This window comes from Nothobranchius furzeri, chromosome 10, assembly GCF_043380555.1.
Source record: "Nothobranchius furzeri strain GRZ-AD chromosome 10, NfurGRZ-RIMD1, whole genome shotgun sequence".
Lineage (NCBI taxonomy): Eukaryota > Metazoa > Chordata > Actinopteri > Cyprinodontiformes > Nothobranchiidae > Nothobranchius > Nothobranchius furzeri.
Window position 1 is genome coordinate 8,610,068 of NC_091750.1, and position 17,921 is coordinate 8,627,988.

The window sequence follows — 17,921 nt, forward strand, 5'->3', positions numbered from 1 at the left end:
CTGTAAACTAGTAACAGCCGTAATTCATGTGGGTCAGGTCAGTTTGCGATAAAGTTGAAAACAAAAACGGAAGTCAGTGGGCTAGGCTGAGTTTGCGTGAATGGGCGGGGTGCAGCTCCGCCTTTGTGGTTTTGCAGCCAGCACCCTCTCCAAAATAACCACAGTTTTTTCCCTCAGTGTCATTTGATCTATTTCTTGGGAAGATGGATGGATGGATGGATGGAGATATATATATATATATATATATATATATATCAATAATTATTTTTAATATAGCCTTTTTCAATACCAAACTTTCAATACCAAACAAAAATGAACTACAATAAAATTACTGGCACACTAAATTCCAATTCTCCTCAATGGGACTTGAACTCGCCAACTGATCTCCCTTACACGACACCAAACGAGGTGCTTTACTTGATTTGGGAGGGGGGAATAAAAGCAGTAAAACAATAAAACTTTGAACATTACAACACAAAGAGAAAATAAATAATGTTACAGCAATTGCGGAATGCCATCTGCGGGATTCGAACCCGCCGCAACGACCAACCAGTAGGTGTCAAACCATGACTAATGAGTGCAAGCCTTGGCGCTCAGGGACACCCATCAGTATGTGATTGTGAGGCCACAGCACATACGTTTTAGACTGGGTGGGATTCTTATACCCAACAGGAGTCTTCTGCCCGCCTTCTCATTAGAATATGCATAATTTGTGTTTCAGGCACTAGTTAACTAGTGAGCTGCTGCACTGCCACACATGTAAACTGGTGAAATTTCAATTGTTCCACTAGTTAACTAGTGGACAAAAATGGTCAGCTTGTATGTGTTTTTAGATGCAACTAGTTAACTAGTGAGCAAATCCGCACCTCACTAGTTAACTAGTGAGGTGCAGATATGCTCACTAGTTAACTAGTGAGGTACTAGTGAGGTGCAGATATGCTCACTAGTTAACTAGTGAGCATATCTGCACCTCACTAGTTAACTAGTGAGCAAATCCGCACCTCACTATTTAACTAGTGAGCAAATCCGCACCTCACTAGTTAACTAGTGAGCAAATCTGCACCTCACTAGTTAACTAGTGAGCAAATCCGCACCTCACTAGTTAACTAGTGAGCAAATCTGCACCTCACTAGTTAACTAGTGAGCATATCTGCGCCTCACTAGTTAACTAGTAAGCAAATCCGCACGTCACTAGTTAACTAGTGAGCATATCTGCGCCTAACTAGTTAACTAGTGAGCAAATCCGCACCCTACTAGTTAACTAGTTGGCGTTTTGGGGCCCACTAGTTAACTAGTGAGCATATCTGCACCTTACTAGTTAACTAGTGATGCTTTTTTGCACCTTACTAGTTAACTAGTGGGCGCTTAAGGGTGCACTAGTTAACTAGTGAGCAAATCTGCGCCTCACTAGTTAACTAGTGAGCATATCCACACCCTACTAGTTAACTTGTGGGCGTTTTGGGGCCCACTAGTGAACTAGTGACACTTATTTTGCACCTCACTAGTTAACTAGTGGACATTTGTACCCTCTCTAGTTAACTAGTGAGCAGTTCCGCCTTCACAAGTTTACATGTAAGTGTCACACTGAAGCCACTACTAGTTTACTAGCTGAGGTTCCTCTGGCCAGCATGTTAACTTGTGTGCCGCATGCAAATGTTTGGGGTGGGATTTTGCAAAATTCCGCACTGTGATTGGTTGTCATATTTTATTTTAACATAGTGAGCCAATAGAAAGCCTCGATTTGAGAAATTCTCTGCCTCCTAATTAGAATTCTGTGCAACTAGCTAGCTAGTGTGAATGTAGGCTTGAACTAGTTTACTAGTATACATTTATGTCCTCACTAGTTAACTAGTTTGGACAATGGATGCATCAACTAGGTAACTAGTGAGCCTGCTACAATCAACTAGCTAGCTAGTGAGTCATTAATGGTTCACTAGTTAACTAGTGGCACTGCCCTACTCCATCTACTTAACTAGTTAGGAGTTTTGCCTTCACTAGTGAACATGTGGACACTTTGAACTGTCACTAGTTAACTAGTGAGACACAAAAACCTTCAACTAGCTGACTGGTATGCATTTTAGCCCTTACTAGTTAACTAGTGAGCCATTTTTGTGTCACCTAGTTAACTAGGAAGCCAAAATGTGTTCACTAGTCAACTAGTGGGCATTTCTTCTGTCACTAGTTAACTGGTGTGCACATTTTGGCCATCACTAGTTAACTAGTGAGACACAAAAAACTTCAACTAGCTGACTGGTATGCATTTTGGCCTTTACTAGTTAACTAGTGAGCCATTTTGTGTCACCTAGTTAACTAGTGAAGCCAAAATGTGTTCACTAGTTAACTAGTGAACATTTCCGTCTCCCACTAGTTAACTGGTGGGCTCATTTTGACCCTGACTAGTTAACTAGTGAGACACAAATACCTTCAACTAGCTGACTGGTATGCATTTTGGCCTTTACTAGTTAACTAATGAGCCATTTTTGTGTCAACTAGTTAACTAGTGAAGGTCAAAATGTGTTCACTAGTTAACTAGCGTGTACAGTTTGACCCTCACTAGTTAACTAGTTGACCTGTTGACAAGATATCAGAATTAATGCTCAAGCGGCTGGCCAAATTGGGCAAAGTTAACAAGTGGGATTTTTACATTCAGTAGTCAGCTAGTACGAGTTTTTGTACCTTACTAGTTGACTAGTAAAAACTAAATGTGTTTTAACTAGTTAACTAGTGGACATTGATCTGTCCACTAGTTAACTAGTGAACACACTGAGCAATACTAGTTAACTAGTAAGATATGAAACATTTTAACTAGTTAACTAGAGAGAATTTAGGCCTTACTAGTTAACTAGTTGACATTTAGGCTGTCACTATTTAACTAGTTGACACAAACATGGCTAACTAGTTAACTAGTGGACAGAAATGGCTTACATGTTCATGACAATTATGGCTGATATCCTGATATCAGAATAAATGCTCATTTGGCTTGCCATACAGATTGATGTGGAAATTGTGCTACGTGCAACATAATTCTGGGTGCCATTTACAAACCATAAGTGCTAATGACTCCATTCCTTTTTGTGGTTGTAGGGGCTGTTAATTGGAGTACACTAAAACAAACCTGATCTCTCTAGGACATTCAGAAGCCAAGTTATAAGCCCACAAATGTGTAACTGGACCACTTCTTTAAATTGACACCAGATCCGGTGACCTTTGGGACATGGTTTGACCCCCTTAGGAAAGTGCTACCATCATGAAACGTTCAGATCACTTACAACTCAATAGATTCTACCTTCCTGTAACGTTTCAGCCTGATTGGACCTTGTTTTCACACAAATGAACCCAGAATGATGTGAAATTGTGCTTCGTGCAACATAATTCTGGGTGCCATTTAAAAACAATGAGTGCTAATGACTCCATTCCTTTTTGGGGTAATGGGGGCTGTTAATTGGAGTACTCTAAATTAAACCAGACCTCTCTAGGATATTCAGAAGCCAAGTTATAAGCCCACAAAGGTGTAACTGCACTACTTCTTTAATGTGACATCAGATCCGGTGACCTTTGGGACATGGTTTGACCCCCTATAGGAATGTGCGATCATCATGAAACGTTCAGATCACTTACAACTCAATAGATTCTACCTTCTTGTAACGTTTCAGCCTGATTGGACCTTGGTTTCACACAAATGAACCCAGAATGATGTGAAATTGTGCTTCGTGCAACATAATTCTGGGTGCCATTTAAAAACCATAAGTGCTAATGACTCCATTCCTTTTTGTGGTTGTAGGGGCTGTTGATTGGAGTACATTAAAACAAACCTGATCTCTCTAGGACATTCAGAAGCCAAGTTATAAGACCACAAATGTGTAACTGGACTACTTCTTTAAATTGACACCAGATCCGGTGACCTTTGGGATATGGTTTGACCCCCTTAGGAAAGTGCTATCATCATGAAACGTTCAGATCACTTACAAATCAATAGATTCTACCTTTCTGTAATGTTTCAGCCTGATTGGACCTTGTTTTCACACAAATGAACCCAGAATTATGTGAAATTGTGCTTCGTGCAACATAATTCTGGGTGCCATTTAAAAACCATAAGTGCTAATGACTCCATTCCTTTTTGTGGATGTAGGAACTGTTGATTGGAGTACACTAAAACAAACCTGATCTCTCTAGGACATTCAGAAGCCAAGTTATAAGCCCACAAATGTGTAACTGGACAACTTCTTTAAATTGACACCAGATCCGGTGACCTTTGGGACATGGTTTGACCCCCTTAGGAAAGTGCTATCATCATAAAACGTTCAGATAACTTACAACTCAATAGATTCTACCTGCCTGTAACGTTTCAGCCTGATTGGACCTTGTTTTCACACAAATGAACCCAGAATGATGTGAAATTGTGATTCGTGCAACATAATTCTGGGTGCCATTTACAAACCATAAGTGCTAATGACTCCATTCCTTTTTGGGGTAATGGGGGCTGTTAATTGGAGTACTCTAAAACAAACCTGACCTCTCTAGGATATTCAGAAGGCAAGTTATAAGCCCATAAAGGTGTAACTGCACTACTTCTTCAAAGTGACACCAGGCCCGGTGACCTTTGGGACATGGTTTGACCCCCTTAGGAAAGTGCTATCATCATGAAACGTTCAGATCACTTACAACTCAATAGATTCTACCTTCCTGTAACGTTTCACCCTGATTGGACCTTGTTTTCACACAAATGAACCCAGAATGATGTGAAATTGTGCTTCGTGCAACATAATTCTGGGTGCCATTTAAAAACCATAAGTGCTAATGACTCCATTCCTTTTTGTGGTTGTAGGGGCTGTTGATTGGAGTACACTAAAACAAACCTGATCTCTCTAGGACATTCAGAAGCCAAGTTATAAGCCCACAAATGTGTAACTGGACTACTTCTTTAAATTGACACCAGATCCGGTGACCTTTGGGACATGGTTTGACCCCCTTAGGAAAGTGCTATCATCATGAAACGTTCAGATCACTCACAACTCAAAAGATTCTACCTTCCTGTAACGTTTCAGCCTGATTGGACCTTGTTTTCACACAAATGAACCCAGAATGATGTGAAATTGTGCTTCGTGCAACATAATTCTGGGTGCCATTTAAAAACCATAAGTGCTAATGGCTCCATTCCTTTTTGTGGTTGTAGGGGCTGTTGATTGGAGTACACTAAAACAAACCTGATCTCTCTAGGACATTCAGAAGCCAAGTTATAAGCCCACAAATGTGTAACTGGACTACTTCTTTAAATTGACACCAGATCCGGTGACCTTTGGGACATGGTTTGACCCCCTTAGGAAAGTACTATCATCATGAAACGTTCAGATCACTCACAACTCAATAGATTCTACCTTCCTGTAACGTTTCAGCCTGATTGGACCTTGTTTTCACACAAATGAACCAAGAATGATGTGAAATTGTGCTTTGTGCAACATAATTCTGGGTGCCATTTAAAAACCATAAGTGCTAATGACTCCATTCCTTTTTGGGGTAATGGGGGCTATTAATTGGAGCACTCTAAAACAAACCTGACCTCTTTAGGATATTCAGAAGCCAAGTTGTAATCCCTCAAAGGTGTAACTGGACTACTTCTTTAAAGTGACACCAGGCCCGGTGACCTTTGGGACATGGTTTGACCCCCTATAGGAATGTGCGATCATCATGAAACGTTCAGATCACTTACAACTCAATAGATTCTACCTTCTTGTAACGTTTCAGCCTGATTGGACCTTTTTTTTTCACACAAATGGACCCAGAATGATGTGAAATTGTGCTTCGTGCAACATAATTCTGGGTGCCATTTACAAACCATAAGTGCTAATGACTCCATTCCTTTTTGTGGTTGTAGGGGCTGTTGATTGGAGTACACTAAAACAAACCTGATCTCTCTAGGACATTCAGAAGCCAAGTTATAAGCCCACAAATGTGTAACTGGATACTTCTTTAAAGTGACACCAGATCCGGTGACCTTTGGGACATGGTTTGACCCCCTTAGGAAAGTGCTATCATCATGAAACGTTCAGATCACTTACAGCTCAATAGATTCTACCTTTCTGTAACGTTTCAGCCCTATTGGACCTTGTTTTCACACAAATGAACCCAGAATGATGTGAAATTGTGCTTCGTGCAACATAATTCTGGGTGCCATTTAAAAACCATAGGAGTACACTAAAATAAACCTGATCTCTCTAGGACATTCAGAAGCCAAGTTATAAGCCCACAAATGTGTAACTGGACTACTTCTTTAAAGTGACACCAGATCCGGTGACCTTTGGGACATGGTTTGACCCCCTTAGGAATGTGCGATCATCATGAAACGTTCAGATCACTTACAACTCAATAGATTCTACCTTCCTGTAACGTTTCAGCCTGATTGGACCTTGTTTTCACACAAATGAACCCAGAATGATGTGAAATTGTGCTTCGTGCAACATAATTCTGTGTGCCATTTAAAAACAATGAGTGCTAATGACTCCATTCCTTTTTGGGGTAATGGGGGCTGTTAATTGGAGTACTCTAAATTAAACCAGACCTCTCTAGGATATTCAGAAGCCAAGTTATAAGCCCACAAAGGTGTAACTGCACTACTTCTTTAATGTGACACCAGATCCGGTGACCTTTGGGACATGGTTTGACCCCCTATAGGAATGTGCGATCATCATGAAACGTTCAGATCACTTACAACTCAATAGATTCTACCTTCTTGTAACGTTTCAGCCTGATTGGACCTTGTTTTCACACAAATGAACCCAGAATGATGTGAAATTGTGCTTCGTGCAACATAATTCTGGGTGCCATTTAAAAACCATAAGTGCTAATGACTCCATTCCTTTTTGTGGTTGTAGGGGCTGTTGATTGGAGTACATTAAAACAAACCTGATCTCTCTAGGACATTCAGAAGCCAAGTTATAAGACCACAAATGTGTAACTGGACTACTTCTTTAAATTGACACCAGATCCGGTGACCTTTGGGATATGGTTTGACCCCCTTAGGAAAGTGCTATCATCATGAAACGTTCAGATCACTTGCAAATCAATAGATTCTACCTTTCTGTAATGTTTCAGCCCTATTGGACCTTGTTTTCACACAAATGAACCCAGAATTATGTGAAATTGTGCTTCGTGCAACATAATTCTGGGTGCCATTTAAAAACCATAAGTGCTAATGACTCCATTCCTTTTTGTGGATGTAGGAACTGTTGATTGGAGTACACTAAAACAAACCTGATCTCTCTAGGACATTCAGAAGCCAAGTTATAAGCCCACAAATGTGTAACTGGACAACTTCTTTAAATTGACACCAGATCCGGTGACCTTTGGGACATGGTTTGACCCCCTTAGGAAAGTGCTATCATCATAAAACGTTCAGATAACTTACATCTCAATAGATTCTACCTGCCTGTAACGTTTCAGCCTGATTGGACCTTGTTTTCACACAAATGAACCCAGAATGATGTGAAATTGTGATTCGTGCAACATAATTCTGGGTGCCATTTACAAACCATAAGTGCTAATGACTCCATTCCTTTTTGGGGTAATGGGGGCTGTTAATTGGAGTACTCTTAAACAAACCTGACCTCTCTAGGTTATTCAGAAGGCAAGTTATAAGCCCATAAAGGTGTAACTGCACTACTTCTTTAAAGTGACACCAGGCCCGGTGACCTTTGGGACATGGTTTGACCCCCTTAGGAAAGTGCTATCATAATGAAACGTTCAGATCACTTACAACTCAATAGATTCTACCTTCCTGTAACGTTTCACCCTGATTGGACCTTGTTTTCACACAAATGAACCCAGAATGATGTGAAATTGTGCTTCGTGCAACATAATTCTGGGTGCCATTTAAAAACCATAAGTGCTAATGACTCCATTCCTTTTTGTGGTTGTAGGGGCTGTTGATTGGAGTACACTAAAACAAACCTGATCTCTCTAGGACATTCAGAAGCCAAGTTATAAGCCCACAAATGTGTAACTGGACTACTTCTTTAAATTGACACCAGATCCGGTGACCTTTGGGACATGGTTTGACCCCCTTAGGAAAGTGCTATCATCATGAAACGTTCAGATCACTCACAACTCAATAGATTCTACCTTCCTGTAACGTTTCAGCCTGATTGGACCTTGTTTTCACACAAATGAACCCAGAATGATGTGAAATTGTGCTTCGTGCAACATAATTCTGGGTGCCATTTAAAAACCATAAGTGCTAATGACTCCATTCCTTTTTGTGGTTGTAGGGGCTGTTGATTGGAGTACACTAAAACAAACCTGATCTCTCTAGGACATTCAGAAGCCAAGTTATAAGCCCACAAATGTGTAACTGGACAACTTCTTTAAATTGACACCAGATCCGGTGACCTTTGGGACATGGTTTGACCCCCTTAGGAAAGTGCTATCATCATAAAACGTTCAGATAACTTACAACTCAATAGATTCTACCTGCCTGTAACGTTTCAGCCCTATTGGACCTTGTTTTCACACAAATGAACCCAGAATGATGTGAAATTGTGCTTCGTGCAACATAATTCTGGGTGCCATTTAAAAACCATAGGAGTACACTAAAATAAACCTGATCTCTCTAGGACATTCAGAAGCCAAGTTATAAGCCCACAAATGTGTAACTGGACTACTTCTTTAAAGTGACACCAGATCCGGTGACCTTTGGGACATGGTTTGACCCCCTTAGGAAAGTACTATCATCATGAAACGTTCAGATCACTCACAACTCAATAGATTCTACCTTCCTGTAACGTTTCAGCCTGATTGGACCTTGTTTTCACACAAATGAACCAAGAATGATGTGAAATTGTGCTTTGTGCAACATAATTCTGGGTGCCATTTAAAAACCATAAGTGCTAATGTCTCCATTCCTTTTTGGGGTAATGGGGGCTATTAATTGGAGTACTCTAAAACAAACCTGACCTCTTTAGGATATTCAGAAGCCAAGTTGTAATCCCTCAAAGGTGTAACTGGACTACTTCTTTAAAGTGACACCAGTCCCGGTGACCTTTGGGACATGGTTTGACCCCCTATAGGAATGTGCGATCATCATGAAACGTTCAGATCACTTACAACTCAATAGATTCTACCTTCTTGTAACGTTTCAGCCTGATTGGACCTTTTTTTTTTCACACAAATGGACCCAGAATGATGTGAAATTGTGCTTCGTGCAACATAATTCTGGGTGCCATTTACAAACCATAAGTGCTAATGACTCCATTCCTTTTTGTGGTTGTAGGGGCTGTTGATTGGAGTATACTAAAACAAACCTGATCTCTCTAGGACATTCAGAAGCCAAGTTATAAGCCCACAAATGTGTAACTGGACTACTTCTTTAAATTGACACCAGATCCGGTGACCTTTGGGACATGGTTTGACCCCCTTAGGAAAGTGCTATCATCATGAAACGTTCAGATCACTTACAACTCCATAGATTCTACCTTTCTGTAACGTTTCAGCCCTATTGGACCTTGTTTTCACACAAATGAACCCAGAATGATGTGAAATTGTGCTTCGTGCAACATAATTCTGGGTGCCATTTAAAAACCATAAGTGATAATGACTCCATTCCTTTTTGGGGTAATGGGGGCTATTAATTGGAGTACTCTAAAACAAACCTGACCTCTCTAGGATATTCAGAAGCCAAGTTGTAAGCCCTCAAATGTGTAACTGGACTACTTCTTTAAAGTGACACCAGGCCCGGTGACCATTGGGACATGGTTTGACCCCCTATAGGAATGTGCTATCATCATGAAACGTTCAGATCACTTACAACTCAATAGATTCTACCTTCTTGTAACGTTTCAGCCTGATTGGACCTTTTTTTCACACAAATGGACCCAGAATGATGTGAAATTGTGCTACGTGCAACATAATTCTGGGTGCCATTTACAAACCATAAGTGCTAATGACTCCATTCCTTTTTGTGGTTGTAGGGGCTGTTGATTGGAGTACACTAAAACAAACCTGATCTCTCTAGGACATTCAGAAGCCAAGTTATAAGCCCACAAATGTGTAACTGGACTACTTCTTTAAAGTGACACCAGATCCGGTGACCTTTGGGACATGGTTTGACCCCCTTAGGAAAGTGCTATCATCATGAAACGTTCAGATCACTTACAGCTCAATAGATTCTACCTTTCTGTAACGTTTCAGCCCTATTGGACCTTGTTTTCACACAAATGAACCCAGAATGATGTGAAATTGTGCTTCGTGCAACATAATTCTGGGTGCCATTTAAAAACCATAGGAGTACACTAAAATAAACCTGATCTCTCTAGGACATTCAGAAGCCAAGTTATAAGCCCACAAATGTGTAACTGGACTACTTCTTTAAAGTGACACCAGATCCGGTGACCTTTGGGACATGGTTTGACCCCCTTAGGAATGTGCGATCATCATGAAACGTTCAGATCACTTACAACTCAATAGATTCTACCTTCTTGTAACGTTTCAGCCTGATTGGACCTTGTTTTCACACAAATGGACCCAGAATGATGTGAAATTGTGCTTCGTGCAACATAATTCTGGGTGCCATTTAAAAACCATAAGTGCTAATGACTCCATTCCTTTTTGAGGTAAAAGGGGCTGTTAATTGGAGTACTCTAAAACAAACTTGACCTCTCTAGGATATTCAGAAGCCAAGTTATAAGCCCACAAATGTGTAACTGGACTACTTCTTTAAAGTGACACCAGGCCCGGTGACCATTGGGACATGGTTTGACCCCATATAGGAATGTGCTATCATCATGAAACATTCAGATCACTTACAACTCAATAGATTCTACCTTCTTGTAACGTTTCAGCCTGATTGGACCTTTTTTTCACACAAATGGACCCAGAATGATGTGAAATTGTGCTACGTGCAACATAATTCTGGGTGCCATTTACAAACCATAAGTGCTAATGACTCCATTCCTTTTTGGGGTAATGGGGGCTGTTAATTGGAGTACTCTAAATTAAACCTGACCTCTCTAGGATATTCAGAAGCCAAGTTATAAGCCCATAAAGGTGTCACTGCACTACTTCTTTAAAGTGACACCAGGCCCGGTGACCTTTGGGACATGGTTTGACCCCCTATAGGAATGTGCGATCATCATGAAACGTTCAGATCACTTACAGCTCAATAGATTCTACCTTCTTGTAACGTTTCAGCGTGATTGGACCTTGTTTTCACACAAATTGACCCAGAATGATGTGAAATTGTGCTTCGTGCAAAAAAATTCTGGGTGCCATTTACAAACCATAAGTGCTGATGACTCCATTCCTTTTTGTGGTTGTAGGGGCTGTTGATTGGAGTACTCTGAAACAAACCTGATCACTCTAGGACATTCAGAAGCCAAGTTATGAGCCCACAAATGTGTAACTGGACTACTTCTTTAAATTGACACCAGATCCGGTGACCTTTGGGACATGGTTTGACCCCCTTAGGAAAGTGCTATCATCATGAAATGTTCAGATCACTTACAACTCAATAGATTCTACCTTCCTGTAACGTTTCAGCCTGATTGGACCTTGTTTTCACACAAATGAACCCAGAATGATGTGAAATTGTGCTTCGTGCAACATAATTCTGGGTGCCATTTAAAAACAATGAGTGCTAATGACTCCATTCCTTTTTGGGGTAATGGGGGCTGTTAATTGGAGTACTCTAAATTAAACCAGACCTCTCTAGGATATTCAGAAGCCAAGTTATAAGCCCACAAATGTGTAACTGCACTACTTCTTTAATGTGACACCAGATCCGGTGACCTTTGGGACATGGTTTGACCCCCTATAGGAATGTGCGATCATCATGAAACGTTCAGATCACTTACAACTCAATAGATTCTACCTTCTTGTAACGTTTCAGCCTGATTGGACCTTGTTCTCACACAAATGAACCCAGAATGATGTGAAATTGTGCTTCGTGCAACATAATTCTGGGTGCCATTTAAAAACCATAAGTGCTAATGACTCCATTCCTTTTTGTGGTTGTAGGGGCTGTTGATTGGAGTACAATAAAACAAACCTGATCTCTCTAGGACATTCAGAAGCCAAGTTATAAGACCACAAATGTGTAACTGGACTACTTCTTTAAATTGACACCAGATCCGGTGACCTTTGGGATATGGTTTGACCCCCTTAGGAAAGTGCTATCATCATGAAACGTTCAGATCACTTACAAATCAATAGATTCTACCTTTCTGTAATGTTTCAGCCCTATTGGACCTTGTTTTCACACAAATGAACCCAGAATTATGTGAAATTGTGCTTCGTGCAACATAATTCTGGGTGCCATTTAAAAACCATAAGTGATAATGACTCCATTCCTTTTTGGGGTAATGGGGGCTATTAATTGGAGTACTCTAAAACAAACCTGACCTCTCTAGGATATTCAGAAGCCAAGTTGTAAGCCCTCAAATGTGTAACTGGACTACTTCTTTAAAGTGACACCAGGCCCGGTGACCATTGGGACATGGTTTGACCCCCTATAGGAATGTGCTATCATCATGAAACGTTCAGATCACTTACAACTCAATAGATTCTACCTTCTTGTAACGTTTCAGCCTGATTGGACCTTTTTTTCACACAAATGGACCCAGAATGATGTGAAATTGTGCTACGTGCAACATAATTCTGGGTGCCATTTACAAACCATAAGTGCTAATGACTCCATTCCTTTTTGTGGTTGTAGGGGCTGTTGATTGGAGTACACTAAAACAAACCTGATCTCTCTAGGACATTCAGAAGCTAAGTTATAAGCCTACAAATGTGTAACTGGACTACTTCTTTAAAGTGACACCAGATCCGGTGACCTTTGGGACATGGTTTGACCCCCTTAGGAAAGTGCTATCATCATGAAACGTTCAGATCACTTACAGCTCAATAGATTCTACCTTTCTGTAACGTTTCAGCCCTATTGGACCTTGTTTTCACACAAATGAACCCAGAATGATGTGAAATTGTGCTTCGTGCAACATAATTCTGGGTGCCATTTAAAAACCATAGGAGTACACTAAAATAAACCTGATCTCTCTAGGACATTCAGAAGCCAAGTTATAAGCCCACAAATGTGTAACTGGACTACTTCTTTAAAGTGACACCAGATCCGGTGACCTTTGGGACATGGTTTGACCCCCTTAGGAATGTGCGATCATCATGAAACGTTCAGATCACTTACAACTCAATAGATTCTACCTTCTTGTAACGTTTCAGCCTGATTGGACCTTGTTTTCACACAAATGGACCCAGAATGATGTGAAATTGTGCTTCGTGCAACATAATTCTGGGTGCCATTTAAAAACCATAAGTGCTAATGACTCCATTCCTTTTTGAGGTAAAAGGGGCTGTTAATTGGAGTACTCTAAAACAAACTTGACCTCTCTAGGATATTCAGAAGCCAAGTTATAAGCCCACAAATGTGTAACTGGACTACTTCTTTAAAGTGACACCAGGCCCGGTGACCATTGGGACATGGTTTGACCCCATATAGGAATGTGCTATCATCATGAAACGTTCAGATCACTTACAACTCAATAGATTCTACCTTCTTGTAACGTTTCAGCCTGATTGGACCTTTTTTTCACACAAATGGACCCAGAATGATGTGAAATTGTGCTACGTGCAACATAATTCTGGGTGCCATTTACAAACCATAAGTGCTAATGACTCCATTCCTTTTTGGGGTAATGGGGGCTGTTAATTGGAGTACTCTAAATTAAACCTGACCTCTCTAGGATATTCAGAAGCCAAGTTATAAGCCCATAAAGGTGTCACTGCACTACTTCTTTAAAGTGACACCAGGCCCGGTGACCTTTGGGACATGGTTTGACCCCCAATAGGAATGTGCGATCATCATGAAACGTTCAGATCACTTACAGCTCAATAGATTCTACCTTCTTGTAACGTTTCAGCTTGATTGGACCTTGTTTTCACACAAATTGACCCAGAATGATGTGAAATTGTGCTTCGTGCAAAAAAATTCTGGGTGCCATTTACAAACCATAAGTGCTGATGACTCCATTCCTTTTTGTGGTTGTAGGGGCTGTTGATTGGAGTACTCTGAAACAAACCTGATCACTCTAGGACATTCAGAAGCCAAGTTATGAGCCCACAAATGTGTAACTGGACTACTTCTTTAAATTGACACCAGATCCGGTGACCTTTGGGACATGGTTTGACCCCCTTAGGAAAGTGCTATCATCATGAAATGTTCAGATCACTTACAACTCAATAGATTCTACCTTCCTGTAACGTTTCAGCCTGATTGGACCTTGTTTTCACACAAATGAACCCAGAATGATGTGAAATTGTGCTTCGTGCAACATAATTCTGGGTGCCATTTAAAAACAATGAGTGCTAATGACTCCATTCCTTTTTGGGGTAATGGGGGCTGTTAATTGGAGTACTCTAAATTAAACCAGACCTCTCTAGGATATTCAGAAGCCAAGTTATAAGCCCACAAATGTGTAACTGCACTACTTCTTTAATGTGACACCAGATCCGGTGACCTTTGGGACATGGTTTGACCCCCTATAGGAATGTGCGATCATCATGAAACGTTCAGATCACTTACAACTCAATAGATTCTACCTTCTTGTAACGTTTCAGCCTGATTGGACCTTGTTTTCACACAAATGAACCCAGAATGATGTGAAATTGTGCTTCGTGCAACATAATTCTGGGTGCCATTTAAAAACCATAAGTGCTAATGACTCCATTCCTTTTTGTGGTTGTAGGGGCTGTTGATTGGAGTACATTAAAACAAACCTGATCTCTCTAGGACATTCAGAAGCCAAGTTATAAGACCACAAATGTGTAACTGGACTACTTCTTTAAATTGACACCAGATCCGGTGACCTTTGGGATATGGTTTGACCCCCTTAGGAAAGTGCTATCATCATGAAACGTTCAGATCACTTACAAATCAATAGATTCTACCTTTCTGTAATGTTTCAGCCCTATTGGACCTTGTTTTCACACAAATGAACCCAGAATTATGTGAAATTGTGCTTCGTGCAACATAATTCTGGGTGCCATTTAAAAACCATAAGTGATAATGACTCCATTCCTTTTTGGGGTAATGGGGGCTGTTATTTGGAGTACTCTAAAACAAACCTGACCTCTCTAGGATATTCAGAAGCCAAGTTGTAAGCCCTCAAAGGTGTAACTGGACTACTTCTTTAAAGTGACACCAGGCCCGGTGACCTTTGGGACATGGTTTGACCCCCTTAGGAAAGTGCTATCATCATGAAACGTTCAGATCACTTACAACTCCATAGATTCTACCTTTCTGTAACGTTTCAGCCCTATTGGACCTTGTTTTCACACAAATGAACCCAGAATGATGTGAAATTGTGCTTCGTGCAACATAATTCTGGGTGCCATTTAAAAACCATAGGAGTACACTAAAATAAACCTGATCTCTCTAGGACATTCAGAAGCCAAGTTATAAGCCCACAAATGTGTAACTGGACTACTTCTTTAAAGTGACACCAGATCCGGTGACCTTTGGGACATGGTTTGACCCCCTTAGGAATGTGCGATCATCATGAAACGTTCAGATCACTTACAACTCAATAGATTCTACCTTCCTGTAACGTTTCAGCCTGATTGGACCTTGTTTTCACACAAATGAACCCAGAATGATGTGAAATTGTGCTTCGTGCAACATAATTCTGGGTGCCATTTAAAAACCATAAGTGCTAATGACTCCATTCCTTTTTGTGGTTGTAGGGGCTGTTGATTGGAGTACATTAAAACAAACCTGATCTCTCTAGGACATTCAGAAGCCAAGTTATAAGACCACAAATGTGTAACTGGACTACTTCTTTAAATTGACACCAGATCCGGTGACCTTTGGGATATGGTTTGACCCCCTTAGGAAAGTGCTATCATCATGAAACGTTCAGATCACTTACAAATCAATAGATTCTACCTTTCTGTAATGTTTCAGCCCTATTTGACCTTGTTTTCACACAAATGAACCCAGAATTATGTGAAATTGTGCTTCGTGCAACATAATTCTGGGTGCCATTTAAAAACCATAAGTGCTAATGACTCCATTCCTTTTTGTGGATGTAGGAACTGTTGATTGGAGTACACTAAAACAAACCTGATCTCTCTAGGACATTCAGAAGCCAAGTTATAAGCCCACAAATGTGTAACTGGACAACTTCTTTAAATTGACACCAGATCCGGTGACCTTTGGGACATGGTTTGACCCCCTTAGGAAAGTGCTATCATCATAAAACGTTCAGATAACTTACAACTCAATAGATTCTACCTGCCTGTAACGTTTCAGCCTGATTGGACCTTGTTTTCACACAAATGAACCCAGAATGATGTGAAATTGTGATTCGTGCAACATAATTCTGGGTGCCATTTACAAACCATAAGTGCTAATGACTCCATTCCTTTTTGGGGTAACGGGGGCTGTTAATTGGAGTACTCTAAAACAAACCTGACCTCTCTAGGATATTCAGAAGGCAAGTTATAAGCCCATAAAGGTGTAACTGCACTACTTCTTTAAAGTGACACCAGGCCCGGGTGACCTTTGGGACATGGTTTGACCCCCTTAGGAAAGTGCTATCATCATGAAACGTTCAGATCACTTACAACTCAATAGATTCTACCTTCCTGTAACGTTTCACCCTGATTGGACCTTGTTTTCACACAAATGAACCCAGAATGATGTGAAATTGTGCTTCGTGCAACATAATTCTGGGTGCCATTTAAAAACCATAAGTGCTAATGACTCCATTCCTTTTTGTGGTTGTAGGGGCTGTTGATTGGAGTACACTAAAACAAACCTGATCTCTCTAGGACATTCAGAAGCCAAGTTATAAGCCCACAAATGTGTAACTGGACTACTTCTTTAAATTGACACCAGATCCGGTGACCTTTGGGACATGGTTTGACCCCCTTAGGAAAGTGCTATCATCATGAAACGTTCAGATCACACACAACTCAATAGATTCTACCTTCCTGTAACGTTTAAGCCTGATTGGACCTTGTTTTCACACAAATGAACCCAGAATGATGTGAAATTGTGCTTCGTGCAACATAATTCTGGGTGCCATTTAAAAACCATAAGTGCTAATGACTCCATTCCTTTTTGTGGTTGTAGGGGCTGTTGATTGGAGTACACTAAAACAAACCTGATCTCTCTAGGACATTCAGAAGCCAAGTTATAAGCCCACAAATGTGTAACTGGACTACTTCTTTAAATTGACACCAGATCCGGTGACCTTTGGGACATGGTTTGACCCCCTTAGGAAAGTACTATCATCATTAAACGTTCAGATCACTCACAACTCAATAGATTCTACCTTCCTGTAACGTTTCAGCCTGATTGGACCTTGTTTTCACACAAATGAACCAAGAATGATGTGAAATTGTGCTTTGTGCAACATAATTCTGGGTGCCATTTAAAAACCATAAGTGCTAATGACTCCATTCCTTTTTGGGGTAATGGGGGCTATTAATTGGAGTACTCTAAAACAAACCTGACCTCTTTAGGATATTCAGAAGCCAAGTTGTAATCCCTCAAAGGTGTAACTGGACTACTTCTTTAAAGTGACACCAGGCCCGGTGACCTTTGGGACATGGTTTGACCCCCTATAGGAATGTGCGATCATCATGAAACGTTCAGATCACTTACAACTCCATAGATTCTACCTTTCTGTAACGTTTCAGCCCTATTGGACCTTGTTTTCACACAAATGAACCCAGAATGATGTGAAATTGTGCTTCGTGCAACATAATTCTGGGTGCCATTTAAAAACCATAAGTGATAATGACTCCATTCCTTTTTGGGGTAATGGGGGCTATTAATTGGAGTACTCTAAAACAAACCTGACCTCTCTAGGATATTCAGAAGCCAAGTTGTAAGCCCTCAAATGTGTAACTGGACT